Source organism: Myotis daubentonii, chromosome 21 (assembly GCF_963259705.1).
Source record: "Myotis daubentonii chromosome 21, mMyoDau2.1, whole genome shotgun sequence".
Taxonomy (NCBI): Eukaryota; Metazoa; Chordata; class Mammalia; order Chiroptera; family Vespertilionidae; genus Myotis; species Myotis daubentonii.
In genome coordinates, this window is record NC_081860.1 from 1,313,552 (window position 1) to 1,330,118 (window position 16,567).

The 16,567-nt window shown below is 64.2% G+C and overlaps 3 protein-coding genes across 3 annotated transcripts in view; all 3 read left to right on the forward strand.

Moving 5' to 3' along the window:
- Positions 1-16,567, forward strand: part of ARNT2 (aryl hydrocarbon receptor nuclear translocator 2) — a 173,021-nt gene that overhangs the window by 141,631 nt on the left and 14,823 nt on the right. The gene's annotated exons all lie outside the window — the stretch shown is intronic.
- The window catches only part of CEMIP (cell migration inducing hyaluronidase 1), a 118,491-nt gene continuing 105,917 nt past the window's right edge, over positions 3,994-16,567 (forward strand). The window contains exon 1 of the mRNA XM_059677963.1: positions 3,994-4,133. The gene's annotated coding sequence lies outside the window, so the exon portion shown is untranslated. The remainder of the gene's footprint in view (positions 4,134-16,567) is intronic.
- Positions 6,669-16,567, forward strand: part of LOC132222766 (translation initiation factor IF-2) — a 58,178-nt gene continuing 48,279 nt past the window's right edge. Inside the window, exons 1-2 of the mRNA XM_059677972.1 lie at positions 6,669-6,831; positions 8,761-8,922. The gene's annotated coding sequence lies outside the window, so the exon portion shown is untranslated. The remainder of the gene's footprint in view (positions 6,832-8,760; positions 8,923-16,567) is intronic.

Sequence of the window (16,567 nt, forward strand, 5' to 3'; positions counted from 1 at the left end):
AGCCCTCAGGCGTTGACCCCCATCACCCTCCAATTGCAGGATCAGCCCCTTGCCCAGGCCTGACGCCTCTGGCCTAGGCGTCCGGCCCGGGCAGCGGGGACCTGCAGTGGCAGCAGGCGCACCGCGATCGCGTGGGCTCCGCCCCTGCAGGATGTCTCTGGCTGAGGCGTCCGGCCGGGCAGCGGGGACCCGCAGCTGCAGCGGCCCCGCGATCGTGGGCTTCGCTTTAGGCCCAGGCAAGGGACCCCTAGCTCCCGGGACTGCCAGCTTCGACCGTGCCCAGCTCCCATCGCTGGCTCCACCCCTACTTCCTGCTATCACTGGCCAGGGCGGAAAAGGCGCCCTGCCCCCCAGCTCTTAGCTCCCCCCTGGGTTTCCGATCACTGTCAGTGGCAGGGGGCTTCTTCCTGCTTTCCCTTTCGCCTCCCTGCATTGTGCCTACGTATGCAAATTAACCGCCATCTTGTTGGCAGTTAACTGCCAATCTTAGTTGGCAGTTAATTTGCATATAGCCCTGATTAGCCAATGAAAAGGGTAGCTCGTATGCCAATTACCATTTTTCTCTTTTATTAGTGTTGATTTTATTGATTTCAGAGAGGAAGGGAGAGGGAGAGAGAGAGAAACATCCATGTTGAGAGAGAATCACGGATCGGCTGCCTCCTGCACGCCCCCACTGGGAATCGAGCCCACAACCCCCAGCAGGTGCCCTTGACCGGGAACCGAACCCAGGACCCTTCGGGCCTCAGGCCGACGCTCTACCCACTGAGCCACACCGCAGGGGGGGAACGTCCTTTCTCTTTGGCGATGCTGGGCTCGAAGAAGAAGATGCAGAAATCCTTGTGCAGAGCTCCTGGTGGTTGGCCAGCGATCTGGGGCTTCCCGGCCCCCAATCCCAGCACCCACCGACCCCCCTCCCCTCGGGAAGTGAGGCCTGGCCTCCTGGCGGGCAACCTCATCTGCCTTCAACCAGACCGGAACCTGGCCCATTCCGAGGCCTGGAAACCTGGCCCCAGCTCCCAGCCTGGGAAATTCCCTGCCCAGATGCCAGCGTCAGGCTCCGTGTGCAAGGGCGACCCCTGCAGGTGGCATTGAAAATGCCGGCGACCGGGGACCCTCTTCTCCTAGGAGAGCCAGCCATCCGGGCCTGAGGTCTTGTGTGTTTGTGGGGGCCCCTCGCTCCTCACCCCACCTCTCCGCGCCCCAGGTCCCCGCAGGCGTGGCCTGACGTCTCCCTGGGAAAAAACCAGACCCCAGGCTGGGTGGACGGAGCCGGAGGCCTGGGCCAGCCTTTCCCAGGTCCAGGGCAGGCTGCTGGCTGGTCGGCCAGCAGGTAGAGGGAGGGCGGTGGCTCTGCAGCCAGGGACAGACGTGGATGTGGGAATGCAGCGCGCGGGCAGCTGGGCGGGGAGCCGGGAGCCGGCGGCCGGGCTGTGGAGGGGGCTGCCCCGCTGGGGAAGGACGGGGCCAGGTCCCACCTTACGGGGCGTCCCGGCTCCTGGATCTGCTCTTCGAAGAGCGAGCGTTGGGGTGGAGGGGGAGCGGGCCGGGGTGGGTGTGCGCTGTCAGCATCCGTCCGCCGGAGAATTCCCCGCCACAGCCCGTCCATCACGGGCGCTGAGTGGGGGCGCGGGGCGGCCGGGCCGAGGAATCTGGCTGCGGACACGCCGAGCCCGCCTGCAACTCATCAGCATTGCTCTGCTCCCCGGGGGGCACTGGCTGCAGATAAAGCGAGAGGAATGCGAGGGCCTCGGAAAAACATGACGAAGCATTTCTCAGAGCCCTTTGGGGAGTCGGCCCCACGCCTGCCCCCTCCACGGGCGAGGGCAGGCCGGAGCGTGGCCCCACCGTGCCAGGCTGAGCCAGGTGCTCTGCCACCCCCGTGGCTGTGGGTTCTGGTGTGTGTGTGTGGGGGTGGGGGGGGGCTCCTGTTACAGGAAGGAAAGGGGCCCTGGCCGGTGTGGCTCAGTGGATACAGCGTCAGCCTGCGGACGGGAGGATCCTGGGTTCGATTCCCGGTCAAGGGCACACGCCCGGGTTGCGGGCTCGATGGAGATTGTAATGGGGGGCGTGCAGGAGGCAGCCGATCCATGGTTCTCTCTCATCGTGGATGCTTCTCTCTCTCTCTAGGTCCCTCTCCCTTCCTCTCTGAAATGAATAAAATATACTTTTATTTATTTATTTTTTAAATATATTTTATTGTGTGTTTTTTTTTTTTTTTTTTACAGAGAGGAAGGGAGAGGGATAGAGAGTTAGAAACATCGATGAGAGAGAAACATCGATCAGCTGCCTCCTGCACACCTCCTACTGGGGATGTGCCCGCAACCAAGGTACATGCCCTTGACCGGAATCGAACCCGGGACCTTTTAGTCCGCAGGCCGATGCGCTATCCACTGAGCCACACCGGTCAGGCCATAAAATCTATTTTTAAAGGAACCAGGGCACTTGGTTCCACTGAATTTGCTGGAAAGGAAGGCTGGGGAGGGGCCTGCCTTCTCACCCAGCTGGTTCAGGGCGGGGTCCTGGAGGAAGGGAGGGAGGGAGGGAGGGCCGGCGGGCTGCTCAGGCTGTGCCAGGGGATGGAGGCTCTGCCTGCCCAGGGACGCAGGCCCAGACCCCAGCAGGCGGCTCTGGCGGACTGCAGCCCGGATGCGGCCTCAGGGAGCGGGTGCGTGAGCCCAGAAGGCAGACCGTCCTGCAGGCTCGGTTCTCCCGGGCTCGGGCTGGCTGGAAGGAGGGGAGTCGGGTGTCCTCAGGGGACTCCGGCCACACAGGTGAGGGGGCCCGGCTGTGAGCTGCAAAAAAAAGAAAATGGAGGAGGAAGGAAGACCTGGTATCCAAGCCCTCACTTCACAGACAACAGGCAGACCCAGAGAGGGCGGGGCGGTGGCCTGGGCGGCACAGCAGGCGAGTGGCCGGGTGCCCCCGGGGCCTGTGCGGGCCCCTCACCAGGGGCTTTCTTTACTCTGCAAGACGTAGCGAGAGATGACACCTTTGACCCTCGCGGATCCGGGTCTGTCCCCACCTGGGAAGGATTCCCACGCACTGAGCACCTACTATGCGCTGGGTCCCGCCACCATCCCAGCCTCTTGTGAGTCCTCCCTGCTGTCCTGCGGGGCAAGCGTCACAGAACCCATTTCCCTGAGGAGGAGACTGAGGCCCACGGAGGTCAGTATATGACCCTTCTCCACAGCCACACCCCCCGCGTGTCTGACCCGGTTTCCATCAAAGGGCAGCCATTTGCCTCTGGGAGAGCCTGCGAGCTCCCCACAGTGGGGTGAAGCCACTCTTTCCTGACCAGTTAAACAAACAAACAAAAAAAGATGGCCCTGGCCGGTGTGGCTCAGTGGATAGAGCGTCGGCCTGCGGACTGAAGGGTCCCGGTTCGATTCCGGTCAAGGGCATGGACCTTGGTTACGGGCACTTCCCCAGTGGGGGGTGTGTAGGAGGCAGCTGATCGATGTTTCTCTCTCATCGATGTTTCTGACTCTCTATCCCTCTCCCTTCCTCTCTGTAAAAAATCAATAAAATATATTTTTTTAAAACAAAAGATTGTGAGGGTCTCTCTCTCCTCCGTGGCCTCCTCCTCCGGGGAGCCAGCAGCGCGCGGGGGGATTTTTCTGTCCTTGCGCCGCGACCCTCCCACCCTGGAGCCAGGATTTGCGCTCCCAGCGCCCAGCCGGCCGCTTCGAGGCCGGGGATCCAGCGCCCCCACCCGGCGGCTGCCGAGCCTTCTCGGAGCGCCTGGCTCCGGCCGGGGCGCGGGCGGGAGGGAGCCCGGGAGGGGGGGCGGGGGGGCGGGCTGGTGGCGGGGCGCCTGGGCCCGGGGAGGAGCCAGCGCTCTGGCTGCCCGAGCGGCAGCTATAAAGCCGGGCGCTGGCGGCGGCGGTTGGAAACGCGAGCGCAGCGCAGCGGAGAGGTCGGTCGAGCCGAGCCCCGCGAGCCAGGAGCCAAGAGCCAGGAGCCAGGAGCCTCGGGCAGCTCGGCCAGGCCTGAACCCCGCTTCCCAGACCCGCCCCAGCCCTGCCTGCCCGCGGCCCGGAGCTCTGCGTCCCGCGGCGGCCGCCGGACGCGCCGGCCTCTGCGCTCCCCGCTGGGGAGGCGTGGCACCGCCTGGGCGGCCGACGGACGGGGAGGTAAGGGCGCGGGCGGGCGCGCAGGCTGCCCACCTCGGAGGGGAGCGCAGGGGGGGGGGGGGCGGGGGTAGCCGGCGGCTCCACGCGTCAGCATCGGCTCCTGTTTGTCTGCTCCGTGCTGTCTGTCTGTCTGTCCCCGCGCACGCCCTCCCGTCCCCGTCCTCGGTGAGATTTTTTTCTCTGCGGATCGATCGTGCGATCCCTTTGCCAGCGGCAGGTGCCCGGGCGCCTTGTCCCTTGGAGCGCATCCAGCGCGGGGGGTGGGCAGACCCCCGGCTTTCCAGAGAGCCCTCCCTCCTGGATGGGTCGCTGGGCTCGTACCCAGGACGGCCCTCAGCGGGGGGTTTGCGGGTGGAGCCTGCTCGCAGGGTCCCGTTGCGGAGTCTGGACGACCCGGGAGCCGCTCGCGCTGCGCACAGGGGTGCGCGCGCCTGGAGACGGGTCTGCGCTGCGCCGCCGCCGCCGCCGCCGCCGCCGCCGGGTCTGAGCACCGGCTCCTCTCTGGCCCCCCCCCCCCCCACTCCTCCTCCCGGACGGCGCCAGGCTACGAGCAGGGTGGTGGGGTGGAGGCCACTGAACCGTAGAAGACACGAGGGCCCCCGCGGATGTGCAGTCGGGGCTCCAAGCTGGCATCTCTGGAGGAGGGTTCGGTGGTTCCTGGCAAGGCACGGCGGCTCCGGGAAAGGCCGGCTTAGGTCGGAAGGCCAGGCCGGGACCCGGCGGAGCGCAGGCCGGGTCTCCAGCGCGCGCGGCTCCGGGATCGAGGGCCGGAGACCTTCCGGAGCGGACGGACCCGTGGGGCGCACGTGCCCCCAAGAAAGGCGCTCGGTGCGTGCGCCCAGGTGCCCAGCCGCGGACTCGCTCTCAGCGCACCTCGGCGGCCCCCGGAGCCCAACGCCACGCGCTGCCAGCTGCCGGATGTGCGGTCCCGAGTCCTGCTCCCTGCGGCCAGCGCTGCCCACAGGTGAGAACTCCCTTTGGAACGGACCCTTTGAGGTGTGAGCCAGGGCCTGGCTGCCGCCCCGTCCCGGAGCTGGTGAGCCCGGAGCGACTCTCTCCGTTCCGGCGGTCGGTCTGGAGAGAGAGAGAGAGAGAGAGCGAGCGAGCCGGGGGCGGGCGGGCTGGCGCACCCGGGGTGGAGGGGGAAGGAGGGGTGGGAGCCCGCGGCGACGCGTGCCCAGGCGCCGCGCCACCATGGACAGCTCCCAGGCGCTTCCTCCACGCCGGGTCCCTGGCCCTGGGTCTCCGGCAAGTCGCGCGCTTTCCTCCCAGACTCTGGGCGTGAGAGCGCAGGGCAGGGGAAGAGGGTGGGGGGCTGGTCTGGGGGAGCCCCCGGTGCCCCGTCCCCAGGCTGGGCGAGCCACTCGGGAGGAGAGCGCGTGGCCCAGCCGGGGGTCACCCTGGGCTCCTGGAGCTCCGAGGGAGGCGGGGAGGGGAAGCCGGACTCCCCGGGGCCTGGCGCCAACCGCTCGCTGTGCCTCTCCCAGGACCCTGTTCCGCTGTGAGAACACTGTTCACTGAGCGAGGTACCGGGAGCGCATGCTAGTGCCACAGTCCCCGGGACGAGCCAAACAGAGCAAGGTCCCGGAGAACGGGTCTGGGTGCCTTTGCCAAAGCCGCTGGGCTGTGTTCCGAGCCTGTTCGCTCCAAGAGGCTCCCCGCTCCCCGCGAGGCCCCCAGCGTCCCCTCCCGAGCCCAGCGTGGGGTGTCCCTGGCTGGTTGCCTGGCAGCACGTGGGCACACCTGTAGGGGCGCATCTCCCGGCCCAACAAGTCCCTCCCTGCATAGAAAGGCCACCTGCTGGGGCGCTTCTGTTCTGGCACCTCCATGTACACAGCGGTGTGGATCGCCCCCCAACTTGGGGAAAAAAAATGTGAGAGATTCGGATCCGCTGCTGCGGGTGACGGAAGGCCGGCCGGAGGGTAAAAGCCATGGAGCTTCCCCTCTTCTCTCTTTGGCCACAGCCTGTGTGAGTGTCCAACTGTCATGTCCACTCAGGGCCTGTGTCCTGCTGAGCTGTTCATGAGAAGGGGTACAGGGAACGCTCTGAAAGTGGTGGCCATCACAGGCGTATTTTGTATCTATTTATTTCTATACCGGAGGCCCGGTGCACCGGTTCGTGCACTGGCGGGGTCCCTCGGCCTCGGCCAGACCCCAGCAGCCAGCTGACCTACCGGTGGGAGCGTCTGCCCCCCGGTGGTCAGTGTGCATCATAGCGACCGGTCGGGCGGTCCACGGAAAGGTCAGACACTTAGCACAGGACGCTTTTATTCTATAGGATGATGTCAGAGAGGAAGGGAGAGGGGGGAGAGAGAGAGTGACATCCATGATGAGAGAGAATCACGGATCTATCGGCTGCCTCCCGCACGCCCCCGCACACTGGGGATGGAGCCCGCAACCCGGGCCTGTGCCCTGAGTGGGAACGGAACCCTGACCTCCTGGTTCACAGGTCGGGGCCAGCCCTCTGCTCTCGCCCCTGACCGAGCCCTTGTTTCGCAGGGATTCCGTCTCCAGCTTATTTTCACGTTTGAGAGTTTGACGGAACCGATGGAGGTGCTGAAGTGGACGGCAATGCCAAAAAAAGAAGAAAAAAAGAAAAGAAAAAGAAAAAGTCGAATTCAAAGATAAATGGAGCTTTTCTTGTGAGAGGAGTCCGTCGCCTGTTTTTCCCACCCGCACCGCTCAGAGGCAAGATCAAGTAAGTCATTTTTAAAAAAAAAAAAAAGTATATATTTTACTGATTTTTGACAGAGAGGAAGGGAGAGGGATAGAGAGTTAGAAACATCGATGAGAGAGAAACATCCATCAGCTGCCTCCTGCACGCCCCCCACTGGGGATGTGCCCGCAACCAAGGTACATGCCCTTGGCCGGAATCGAACCCGGGACCCTTGAGTCCGCAGGCCGATGCTCTACCCACTGAGCCACACCGGCCAGGGCCAGGCAGTCCCGTCCTCGCCGCCTCTGGTCGGATGCTCGGTGCCTTCTGAGCCTCCTCTCAGAAGCTGGCAGGGCCTCCCCAGGGGCCTCCGGGGCCGATGGGGGTGAGGTCCTCTCGGGTGTCGGTGGGGAGCGGCCCTGGGGCCCCACTGCTGGGGCCTGGGGGTTCCCTGTCCCTGGGCTGGGAGCCCCTCCGTGGTCGTCCCCAGGCGGGAAGCACGGCCTCCCTTCGCGTGGGCCTGGGCTGCTGTGAGACGCTGAGCCGGGAGCCCTGGCTGAGAGCTGGGTCCTGTTGGGTTTCAACATTCCTTCTGGGCCCGGCCGGCGTGGCTCAGGGGTTGAGCATCGACCTAGGAACCAGGAGGTCGGGGTTCGATCCCGCTCAGGGCACAGGCCCGGGGTGCGGGCTCCATCCCCAGTGGGGGGCGTGCAGGAGGCGGCCGGTCCATGGTTCTTCCTTTCTGTCTGAAATCAATAAAAATATATTAAACAAAAGACATGGCATCCCAGCTCTTCATTTGGGTGCACATCACCAGTAATCCCAACATCACAGACGTTCAGATAATGGCAGTGCAGCGGGCCTCTTACGGCGCATTCCACCCCCGCCCCCAAAGTGTGTGTGTGTGTGGTATGTGGTGTGTGTGTATGTGGTGTGTGTGGTGTATGTGTGCTGTGTGGTGTGTGTGCGTGTGTGTGGTGTGTGGTGTGTGGTGTGTGGTGTGTGTGTGTGGTGTGTGTGTGTGGTGTGTGTGTGTGGTGTGTGTGTGTGGTGTGTGTGGTGTGTGTGTGTGGTGTGTGTGGTGTGTGGTGTGTGTGTGTGGTGTGTGTGGTGTGTGTGGTGTGTGGTGTGTGTGTGTGGTGTGTGTGGTGTGTGTGTGTGGTGTGTGTGGTGTGTGGTGTGTGTGGTGTGTGTGTGTGGTGTGTGTGGTGTGTGTGGTGTGTGTGTGTGGTGTGTGTGGTGTGTGGTGTGTGGTGTGTGTGTGTGGTGTGTGTATGTGGTGTGTGTGTGTGGTGTGTGTGTGTGGTGTGTGTGGTGTGTGTGTGTGGTGTGTGTGGTGTGTGGTGTGTGTGTGTGGTGTGTGTGGTGTGTGTGTGTGGTGTGTGTGGTGTGTGGTGTGTGTGGTGTGTGGGTACGTGGTGTGTGTGTATGTGGTGTGTGTGGTGTATGTGTGCTGTGTGGTGTGTGTGTGTGGTGTGTGTGTGCTGTGTGCTGTGTGTGTGTGGTGTGTGTGGTGTGTGTGGTGTGTGGGTACGTGGTATGTGTGTATGTGGTGTGTGTGGTGTGTGTATGTGGTGTGTACGTGGTATGTATGGTGTGTGTGTACATGTGTGTGGTGTATGTGTACTGTGTGTGTGGTGTGTGTGTGTGTACGTGGGGTGTATGTGTGCTGTGTGTGTGTGTACGTGGTGTGTTTGGTGTGTGTTGTGTATTGTGTATGTGGTGTATGTGTTGTGTTTGGTGTCTATGTGTGGTGTGTGTGGTATGTGGTATATGTGTGCATGGTATGTGTTGTATGTGTGTGGTATATGTGTGTTTCATGTGTTTTGTGTGTTGTGTCTGCATGTGTGTGCGCTGTGTGTGGTATGTGTATGTGTGTGTGTTGTGTGTGTTGTGTGTGGTATGCGTGTTGTTGTGTGTGTGTGCCTGCAGCCTCCCGTGTTGGCGCTGACTCTCTCTCTTTCTCTCCAGGAGCCGGCAGGAGGCTCAGCTCCCTGCACCGACGGCGGCGGAGACCCAGCCCCAGCCCGCAGCCTCCTGGGGGGCCCCACCCGCGGCGTGGAGGGAGCAGGAGGCCGGCCCGGCCCCCGAAGTCCTGGCTGTCTCCTCGGTCGCCACGCGGCTCTGGCTCCGGTAGGACAATGGTTAGCGCCGTGCGGGGCTGGGCGGGTGGACAGGGCTCCGCGGCCCTGGGCCTTCTGTCTGCGGCCGCCGTGGCCCCAGGATGGCCGGCCGGCCGGCCGGGCGGGCGGCAGGAACGTGCGTGGGGAAGCCGGGGGACGCGGGCGGTGACTCTGGGCCTCCTGTCTGCGGCTGCCGTGGCCCCAGGACGGACGGCCGGCCGGCCGGGCGGGCGGCAGGAGCGTGCGTGGGGAAGCCGGGGACGCGGGCGGTGACTCGGGGATGCCCAGCCCCCGCCCGAGTGACCGTCCCCCCGGATGGCGTGGGCCGAGCACAGTTCCGTGTTGCGTGTCGCTCGGGCAGCTGCGGCTCTGGCGGGCGGGCCCGGGGGCCGGGCTCCTGCGAGGGCCGGGGTCGTGGTGAGGGGTCGCCGTTTCCGCGGGCTTCGTGGCTCTCTCCTGGCGATGTGCCCGCCCAGGCGGGGGTCTGGCCAGGCCAGGGGGATGGAGGGGGACTCCCGGCGCCCACTGCCTTCCCGCGGCTCTGCCAGATGTGCCGCCAGGTGTGCCGCGGAGCCCTGAGCACCCTTCCTGGGCGCCCGGCCCCAGGGACTTGGTTAAGGTGGGAGCGACTCTGCTGGTTACCACGGTGACTGCTGTTCATCTCCGGCCTCTCTGCCCAGCCCCGTCTCTCCGGGCGCCACCCTCGCCCCTGTAGCCCCCCACCCCCTCCCTCTCCCCTCTGTCTGCTCGAACCCGGCTCTGCACGAGGGAGGCTGCCCCCAGAGAAATGTCACCGAAATGCATTTGCCCCCTGGCGCCCAGCGACCCCCCCCAGCGAGGGGAGCCGCCCCTCTTCTGCCCTGTGACCCTCCAGGGCCCAGGAACGCCGTGCCCCCTCCTTCCAGGGGACCGAGCCGGGCGCCTCCCTCCGGCCCCCCCTCCCGGCGCCCCGACAGGCCGGCTCCTGGCCCGGGAAACGGCGAGGCCTTATCTCTGGATCTCCTGCCGGGGCAGCCGCCTGGCAGCGCCCATACCACTCGGGTTTCAAGAGCTCTGACCGGACAGCTGCTAGGAAAGCCGGTGCCTGTCTTCCTCGCAGCTGTGCGCCCAGAGCCGAGCCCCAGGCAGGTCCCGCTGCGGGGAAGGCGGAGAGGAGCCGGTCCCCCCCATGTGAGGCGTCTACGCCAGGGCCCTGCCTCAGGGGGCGCGGGGGGCGCAGGGGGTGCAGGGGGCGCAGGGGCCGGCTGTCCTGGGGAGCATGTCTTCGACCTGCAGGTCCCGATGGGCAGGTCTGGGGCGGGGCCTGGGCCCCTGCCTGGCGAACGAGGTCCCAGGTGGGGCTGCCCATGGCCGCTGGCTCTCTGTGATTCCGAGTCAGCTCTTGGCGTAGCGTCTGATGGTCCGCGTGGATGGGCCCGCGGGCCTGTGTCCTCCCAGCGACCTCCTCACGACCTTCAAACTCTTGGAGACGGTGGTGGCTCGTCAGCTGCCTCATCAGCTCACTAAGAACCTGGGACCCCTTGAGTCTCCCCCCTCCCCCATATTCTATTGATATTTTACAGAGAGGAAGGGGGAGGGAGAGAGTTAGAAACATCGATGGGAGAGAAACATCGATCAGCTGCCTCCTGCACGCCCCCACTGGGGAGGTGCCCACAACCCAGGAACATGCCCTTCACCGGGAATCGAACCCGGGACCCTTCAGCCCGCAGGCCGACGCTCTATCCACTGGGCCACACCGGCCAGGGCTGGACCCGGCATCTTTTAACTGCACGACCCCCGTGGGATGGCGGTTTAGCTCTGCCCGGCCCAGGCGCGCGGCTGGCGCTAAGAGGTCACTTGAATGGAAAGCTCATGTCTCTCCCTCGCTCGCCCCCCCGGCACCCCCCTACCCCGTCCCCGTGGCATCCCCGCGGCCGCCCGTCACAGAGGCCTGGGCTGAGCCCCAGGGGCAGGGGGTGTCGGAGAGACGCGGGCCCGGTGTTTGGCATGGTCTGTGTCAGCCACCCGGGGAGACAGTGATGGGGGAACATTGCCCCCCTGCAGAGCGAGCCGTCTAGCGTGGGGGGACGGATGTCCGTGTCGGAGGTCGCCGTGCCGTGTGACGGGGGCCAGGGCGGGTGGCTCAGGCGGGGCCGGCCGGGGGGGGGGTGGCGAGGGGGAGCTGAGGTCATTCTAGGAGCTGCCCCGAGAAGGGGCCAGAGGTGATGGGGGAAGATCAGCCCCGACAGGGATTCCCAGCTGAGGCTCAGGTGGGAAGTGGGTGCAGGAGGCGTTTCACACCGAGAAACCAGGGGAAAGTTCTAGAAGCCCCGACAGGCCCCAGCCTCTCACCCGCTGTGGGCTCCCAGGTGTAGAAGGCTCCTCACCTGCCTCAGGTGCGTAGCTCTCTTACCTGCCCAGGCCCTGACCCTGGGCCTTGCCTCGCAGGAGAGAGAGCCCTTCTGAGCAGCTGGAGGCCCCTGGGTCCCCTAGTCTCTTAGACCAGGGCTTTAAGATGACTTGAACCAGCCCTGGCCGGTTTGGCTCAGTGGGTAGAGCGTCGGCCTGGGGATGAAAGGGTCCCGGGTTCGATTCCTGGTCAAGGGCACAGGCCGGGGTTGTGGGCTCCATCCCCAGCAGGGGGCGTGCAGGAGGCGGCTGATGCATGATTCTCTCTCATCGTGGATGTTTCTCTCTCTCTCTCCCTCTCCCTTCCTCTCTGAAATCAATAAAAATATTTTTTAAAAAATGACTTTAGCCGAAGCCGGTTTGGCTCAGTGGATAGAGCGTCGGCCTGCGGACTGAAGGGTCCCGGGTTAGATTCCGGTCAAGGGCATGTGCCTTGGTTGCGGACACATCCCCAGTGGGGGGTGTGCAGGAGGCGGCTGATCGATGTTTCTCTCTCATCGATGTTTCTAACTCTCTATCCCTCTCCCTTCCTCTCTGTAAAAAAATCAATAAAATATAAAAACAAAAAACAAACAAAAAAAACCAGGCCATTCCTGAGGTCAGGCCCCCTTCCTGGAGGCAGCCTGTATAAAAAATAAAAAATAAAAAAAATGACTTTAACCATAACAAGGTCCCCCCCCAGCCCCCCACATCTTACGACCCCGCTGTGTGGGCCCGGTAGAACAGCCTGGAGTTTCGTCTTGAGGCCGCTCTGGAGCGCCCAGAGCTCCGAGGGTTCCCCGGAACACAGTTTGCAAACCTTGCCCTGCCCCGACCGTGTCCGCTTGCTTCCGGGCAGCCAGGCTGCTGGCGTGTGCGACCTTCGTGCTGTGGTGGTTCTTGCCGTGTCTCCTTCGCATTCCGATGTCTCGCTGGGTCTCGGGAATTTCCGGGGGCGTGGAACCAGGATCACCCGCGTGTGACAACCTCACACACACACACACACACACACGGGGTCGGGGGCGACCAGTGGGAAGGGACACAGCCCGGGCGACCCGGCCCCTCGATCCCACGGACCCGCGCTGGGGGCCGCCCTCCCTCCACCCCACCCCCCGACGGGCCGGGGTGTCCGCAGGGGGCGATGGGCCGGGGTGTCCGCAGGGGGCGATGGGCGGGGGTGTCCGCAGGGGGCGATGGGCGGGGGTGTCCGCAGGGGGCGACGGGCCGGGGTGTCCGCAGGGGGCGATGGGCGGGGGTGTCCGCAGGGGGCGACGGGCCGGGGTGTCCGCAGGAGGCGACAGGCCGGGGTGTCCGCAGGGGGCGACAGGGCGGGGGTGTCCGCAGGGGGCGATGGGCGGGGGTGTCCGCAGGGGGCGACGGGCCGGGGTGTCCGCAGGGGGCGATGGGCCGGGGTGTCCGCAGGGGGCGATGGGCGGGGGTGTCCGCAGGGGGCGACGGGCGGGGGAGGGCGGGCACCTTGGTGTCAGCCTAGTTCCTGGCCCGTGTGTCACTCACCTGCCTTCCTCCCGGGCTCTCGGCCTTGCTGAGGGGTGGGGACCGGGAGGTTGGTCAGTCCGGGAGGGACTCCAGGGCGTGTCCGGCCCTTCTCGCTCAGTCCCGATCCGCCGGACCCCAGCAGCAAGCTAACGGACCCGTCAAAGCATCTGCCCCCTGGTGGTCAGTGCACGTCATCGCGGGCGGTTGAGCGGCCTTAGCATATCATTAGCATATTACGTTTTGATTGGTTGAATGGCTGATCAGTCGACTGGCCCTGGTGGTCAGTGCACGTAGAGGGAGGTTGAGCGGCCTTAGCATATCATTAGCATGTTACGTTTTGATTGGTTGAATGGCTAACCGGTCATCTGCCCCCTGGTGGTCAATGCACATCATAGCAGGCGGTTGAGCGGCCTTAGCATATCATTAGCATATTACGTTTTGATTGGTTGAATGGTTGACCAGTTGACTGTCCCCTGGTGGTCAGTGCAGGTCATAGCAACTGGTCGACCAGTCGACTCTCTGCCCCCTGGTGGTCAGTGCACGTCATAGCGGGCGGTTGAGCGGCCTTAGCATATCAGTAGCATATTATGTTTTGATTGGTTGAATGGCTGACCAGTTGACTGTCTGTCCCCTGGTGGTCAGTGCACGTCATAGCGACTGGTCGACCAGTCGACTGTCTGCCCCCTGGTGGTCAGTGCACGTCATAGCGGGCGGTTGAGCGGCCTTAGCCTATTGTTAGTATATTACGTTTTGATTGGTTGAATGGCTAACCTGTCGACTGTCTGCCCCCTGGTGGTCAGTGCAGGTCATAGCGGGCGGTTGAGCGGCCTTAGCCTATGGTTAGCCTCCCGGCAGCTTGGTGTCCTGCAAACCCTCCCCACCCCACCCCCTGTGCCCTCCGCCGTGTCCTGGGTCCCCAGACACCCCGCCCCCCAGGCCTCCGACAGTGGGTGTCCTCCACGGCCCCCCAGCTGGAAAGAAACACAGGGATGAACCCCACAAGGAGGGAGCCGGGGCGTCGGTGGGGGCCAGCCGTGAAACACGCTTTTTGAAAACAAACTGGAGGTTCCTGACCAGCCGGGCTCCCGGCCTCCGAGCCGCCCTGTGAGCAGCGGCTGAGTAACGCGCCTGAGCTCGGCTCCGGGAGGTCTGGGCTCCGGAAAACCTCAGACAGCGCGGCTAACGAGGTACTTTTCCTTTCCTCTCAAATCCTGTTTGTTTTCTGGGGAATTCGACCCGTATGGTTCAGATCCGTTTCCGCGTTACTCAGCAAAAGCTGGTCCCCCCCCCCCCCCCCCGCCCCCGACGTGGCTGAGCCGCTCCTGTGCCCTCTGGCTGCCCCCCCCGCCCCCCTCCCCGTCTGGCCGCCGGCCGGGCCGCGCTGCCCATCTGGAGCTCACAGCTGAGCCCCTGCCCCCCGCGGAGCCCGCGGTGGTTTCTTACGGGTTTTTATTTTTTATTTTTTTACGAGACCCAGCAGACGTCGCCGCCGGAGGCCAGCGGACAAGCCGGGGACACTGACCTGTCTTTCTGCAGCGTTTCCGTTCGTGGTTCCCTGTGTTTGTTTTTTCCGCGTGAACTTGGAATGTCACATGTCGCCTGGCAATCCTACATTGGTGGCTGAGTCTTCTGATGCCCTCTTTATTAAAAAAATATCTATTGATTGATTTCAGAGAGGAAGGGAGAGAGAGAGAGAGAGAGAGAGAGAGAGAGAGAGAGAGAGAATCATGGATCGGCTGCCTCCTGCAAGCCCCACACTGGGGCTCGAGCCCGCAACCCGGGCCTGTGCCCTTGACTGAAATTGAACCCGGGACCCTGCAGTCTGCAGGCCGGCGCTCTACCCACTGAGCCATACGGGCCGGGGTTCTGACTCCCTCTTACATTTCAACCCTTCCCCTCCCCCTGCCCCCACCCCGGCGAGCACCCCCTCCAGGGGTCTGCCCCCACCTTTCCAGAGGCAGAGATGCATCCCGGCCGGAGATGGGGTGAGGGTGGGGGCAGACGGCTCTGGGTGATGCCCGAAGGTGCCTGGGGCCCTTCAGCGAGCCGTGGACTTGAACTGGGGGCAGGACAGACAGGAGCTCTGAAGCCGGCTGCCCTCTCTCTGCCGGGTGGGATGGGGGTGGGGGGTGGGCGGAGAAGGAATGATGGTTCGCCACAGTCGAATGTTTTGCTCACGCTGCTGGGCCGATGTGTCACCCCGTCCACCGCCTTCTGACCGAGAAGGCCCCGGGTTCACCAGATTTCTCACCGGATTTCTCAACCCGGTTCCTGGTAGCGAAAGAGAAAGCAGCGGTCGGGTGCTGCCCCCGGAGCCGTCCTGCGGTTCAGGAGCGAGGGCTGCTTCTCATCTGCGCGCTGGCTGGCTGGCTGGTCCTGAAAGCCGGGGGCAGGGGGCCGGCCGGGCGTCTGCCGGGTGCCCGGCTTTGAAGAGGCTTGGACGGCATTGCTGCGGGCTGTGCCGACGCCTGGGCCTTCCAGGTGGCTGCGGGCGCGCGCGCTGGGGTCTGTTTTTGATTCTGAAACCGCTGGGTCATGTGGTGACACGTGTGGTCCCATCTCGACACGTTCCCGGCGTTTTTCTGAGAACGGCCCGTGGCGGGGCGGGGTGGCTCGTCGCTTCGCACGCCCCCACGTGCAGCTGCTCTACCTAAGAGACGATTTGAAACTTGCAAAGAAAAAGCAAAACGAAACACGAGGCTTTGATGCGAGCTGGCTCCGTGCGCCCGAACTTGAGCTTCTGCTGTGCCCAGGTTGCCTGAGGACAGCTCCTCTCTGAAGTCAGGGGGGCCGGGTCAGACGTCGAGTGGCGTGCATCTGGGGGAGTCTGCCAACATTGGGGAATGATGGGCAGCCGGCCGGCCTGCAGCCTGTGCCCGGAGGAAGGCGGGTCCGGCGCACGGCCTGCGCCCCGCTCGGCGCCCACGGAGCAGGAGCAGGGACCTGGGCTTTGCACGTTTCAGCCCTGAGACCCCGGGCGGGTGAGCTCTGGTTTAATTAATTTGTTTACTTAAAACTAGAGGCCCAGTGCACGAATTCATGCACCAGTGGGGTCCCTTGGCCTGGACTGCGGGGTCGGGCTGAAACCGGCTCTCCGACATCCCCTGAAGGGTCCCGGATTGTGAGAGGGCGCAGGCCAGGCCGAGGGACCCCACTGGTGCACAATCGGGGCCTGGGAGGGACTCAGGAGGTTGGTGGGGGGGGGGGGAGGGACGTGGGAGGGCTCCAGGGGTGTCCGGCCCATCTTGCCATCTCGCTCAGTCCCGATCGGCCGGACCCCAGCAGCCCCTGGTGGTCAGTGCACATCATAGCGAGCAGTTGAGCGGCCTTAGCATCTCATTAGCATAGTACGTTTTGATTGGTTGAACGGCCAACCGGTCCACTGGACACTTAGCATATTAGGCTTTTATTATAAAGGATGTCTTTATTGATTTCAGGGAGGAAGGCAGAGGGAGAGAGAAACATCCATGATGACAGAGGATCATGGATCAGCTGCGTCCTGCACGCCCCACACTGGGGATCAAGCCTGCAACCCGGGCCTGTGCCCTGACCGGGAATTGAACCTGGGACCTCATGGTTCACAGGTCCGCGCTCAGCCCATTGCTTTTAACATCAGCTCCTCCGAAGGGCCACGCACTGTGCAGCTGTTACCTGCAGCCGAGGGCAGGGTCCTGGGCGACTCCTCTCCCGTGTGCGGGCTGTTACTGCCGTTATAGACAGGCTGGCCCGGGGCGGCTGCCACAAAGGCACGCCTGGCCCACAGCACCTCTGCCCAGCGCTAACGCGGACCC